The following is a 3,770-nucleotide window of genomic DNA, read 5'->3' as shown; positions in this document are numbered from 1 at the left end:
CTGACTGAGTGGGTTACTTTCAGCCCATTGGTTCTTTCTCTTCTCCTGCTGCTCACAGATAAACTGTACAGTAAGGCTCTGAACATGCCCAAGACAGATGGATGTGTCTAGACCTCCATTCAAAACTGAAGAGGGTTACTGATCGATTTTCAGCCCATGCTTGTAAATTGCCTAACCGCAATGAACTTCTGGAAAGTTCTCCATTTTTTTTAAATGTATACAGCCTTCCTCATTCTTTAAATATAGAATAAATATTTCTGCTTGAAAATGTTCTGCTAAAATTACTGTTTAGTCTGGAAGCCCATACATAATGCTGGGAGCATCAGATGAATACCACTTTCTCTGTTATTATCCTAACAATCCCAAAATGAGTGGCTTAATACAATACAAATACTCCCAGAGTTTTGTCTGGGAGTCAAAAGTCTGAACGGCACTGTATGAGGCTAAAATCAAGGCATGGCCAGGGCTTTGTTTCTTCTGGAGACACAACCTTTTCCAACATTTAGATATCTCTGCTCTCTGGACAGTGGACATCATTCTGGCCTTTGCTCCATGGACATAGCTGATAGCCTAATGATGATTCTCCTGCCTTCCTCTTACAAGGTCCTTTGTGATTAATTTGTCCTGCGAAGGTGATCAGCATTGTCTATCCATCTGAAGATCCTTAATTTAATTACATTCACAGAGTTCCTTTTGCCACAGCAGTGAACGTTCAGTCACAGACCTCTGTGGGAGGCTCAGTACTAAATTTCCATTCTTTCTGACTTTCGAAGAGTTAGGTGGTTGTAATCACCGAAAACCACCTTTGAGCTGTCACACATCTGAGAGTCTAACTTTCCAGAAAAATTCTGTGTAATGTTACTAGTTAATATATACTTAGATTACAGTTGAGAGGAAGAAAGAAGAGAGAGAGAGAGAGAGAGAGAGAGAGAGAGAGAGAGAGAGAGAGAGAGAGAGAACCTTTGTGGTAAAAATTTCCTACCCCAGAGCAAAATGCTCCAGGAAGGGGAAGAAAATGTTGCAAACAGGAAAAAGAAAAAAACAGCATGCATTTCCTTTCAAAGTTAGCAATTCCATCTTCCCTCTTGCCAAACACTAAACTCTATTTATATATTACCCTCCTCCACCTCTCAACCTTCCTCAGTGAGTAAATCTGATTCCGACAATGACATAAGATCCTTGAGAGTAAGAAAGACTTGAAGACCTGAGCTATGACAAAGAGTGACCAGTAGCAATCCTCTCTTCCGTTTGATGATTCATTAGATGCCTTACAAAAAAAAAAAAAAGAGTGAAGAAATGTCATTTAAATTGAAACACTGTTTTTCCATCACAAGAAGCTGTTGACACTGTAGGCTCTGACGACAACCTGAACAGTGCTTAATTCTCTGCCAAGCAATCTCGATGAAACCGGCTAATTCTTATCTGTGCCTGTATTGGTTTTTTTTATTTTCTACTTGATATTATAACGACATGAGCTTTTGTCCGCGTCATCAAATATTCTTGTGGATCAGGGGAGCAGAATGGTTTAGTAGGTAAAGGTGTTTGCCACACACGCATGAAGACCTGATTACAATCCAAAGCAACTACACCAAAGTAGAGTGAGATAACATAGCCAATCATCACATATATATAATGGCATGTACGTGCACACATACACACATGAGAGAGAGAGAGAGAGAGAGAGAGAGAGAGAGAGAGAGAGAGAGAACAAATTCTTTAATTTTGTTTTTCCTTTTTTTATTCTCTTCATTATTTATTTTTGAGATGGGATGGACTCAAACTTTCTGTGTATCCACATGTATCCATGGATAACTGGGAACTGATTCTCCTGTCTTCACCTCCCCAATACTTAGATTATCCTATGGTATGTGCTACCACAGCTGGTTTATGTGGTACTGGGGATGAATCCATGGGTTCCCGCATACTCGGCAAGCACATTATAAACTAAGCCACATTCACAGTCTTCAAAATTTTTAAATTACTTTTATTTGTTTTAAGTTACTTTCATTTGTGTTAATGCTTGCTTGATGATAAAATCAAAACTAAGCTCCAGAGACCTTCTAAAGTGTCGAGGAGACCTAGTGACTGAACAAAGCAAAAGATTTCATGCTTGCCAGTGGCCCAGCTGAGTTCTTCAGGCTCAGCTCTCACCCCCAGAGCCCCACCCAACCAGCGTGAGATTTTTAGGCAGTGATTTTCACAGACACTCTCCTTCTGTGCTTATCTGAGAACAAATCACAGTCTTTAACCAACTGTGTAAAAGTTGACTCAGTAACTTCCACACCATGGAATTCACAAAGTAGGTTTGCAAAGAATCTACTTTTTCTCTCTACTCCTTCACATCTTCTGCCCTCAAGTCCCACACCCCAACTTTCCCAAGCCCCACCTTCTCTTCTTAAGAACACACATTTAACATTAAGTCACCAGAAGTTTATCACCACTTCAATTCTCTCTGAAGATGTACAATGCACATTACCATTATACAAGAGGTATGTGTGCATCTTGTAAAATCTCAAGGCCCTAGTTTGTTCCTGAGTGTACTTTTTAGCACCCAATCCCAGAAAACAAAGGACAAAGGAATACAGAAAGATCAAGAGAAAGAAATTGCTCAAGAAGAAACACAAACCCTCCTTTCACTGTTATCTGTTAAGAATGGGGAAATTTGTGGAAGAAAGAAAAAAAAAAAACACAAAATGGTGTGATGTCGATTTGAAAACACAAACCAGAATGGAGTAGCATAGACCGACATCAGTGGTGTGGCAGCCAAAAGCTAAAGGTGTAGCAAGTTAGTTAGAGCCCCTTTAAGCCATGACAACCACAAACTTGTACCTTTGGTTTGCTTAAAAAATTATGTATCTGTCTTCAAATGCTATTCGAGTGAATGTCTTCTGCTCAGGGGTATCCCTAAGTCTCAAAGGGCCCAGGATGTAGTTCAGTGTCAAGTGTCTGCCCAGCATGTTCAGTCCCTAGCCCAAAAAAAAGAATGCAGCTGATGCACTATATGTGTCTACCTTCACATCCTAGCATTATGCTGATATTTATCTTGAAAATTTTCACTTCTACTGACACTGTTATCAGCATCAAAATTATCTTCATTTTATATTCATACATATATATAATTTGTGTGTATGTATATGTACATTTATATACAATATATTTACATGTATATCATATAAGAGCTAACCATTTGTCATAAATTTACAAACTATGCAAAAAATAGACATGAATGTATCAAAACAAAGTATGAATAATATCAAACAAGCAGCATGTGCCCTAATTAGTGTGGTAGCGTATTTCACATACATAAAGAAACTTTAGTGATGCTTTATTTGTTGCTAAGAATCAGCTCTAGATCTTACTGGTCACGTTCATGGTAAGTAACACTTGCTAAGCCCCTATGCTTAACAACCAAAGTGGAGTACTAAACACTTCCCAGGTATTCTCTATTTAATTCTCTCCATAGCCCTGTGTAGAATAAGATCTTTATTATTCCCATTTTACATTTTCCCTTTCTTAGACAAGAAAAAAAAACTTGTTAAAATTTCCAAAGACACACATGTGACACATGACAAAAGCAAGAACGAGACCAAGAAACTTTATTTGTAGTTAGACCCTGGCCAGTTAGACTGTCCTTTTCTGTCCCCTTCATAATGCTCTGTCTGGTCTTCAGTACCTCTTGCACTGAGTAGTCATCTGCCATTTATATTTCTCTTTCAGTTTCACACACTTACTGTTTTGCTGAGTTGTGTTATTGTCTTTGTTATTGTTTT

This window comes from Arvicanthis niloticus, chromosome 12, assembly GCF_011762505.2.
Source record: "Arvicanthis niloticus isolate mArvNil1 chromosome 12, mArvNil1.pat.X, whole genome shotgun sequence".
NCBI classification, from domain to species: domain Eukaryota; kingdom Metazoa; phylum Chordata; class Mammalia; order Rodentia; family Muridae; genus Arvicanthis; species Arvicanthis niloticus.
Note: the sequence above shows the minus strand (reverse complement) of the source record.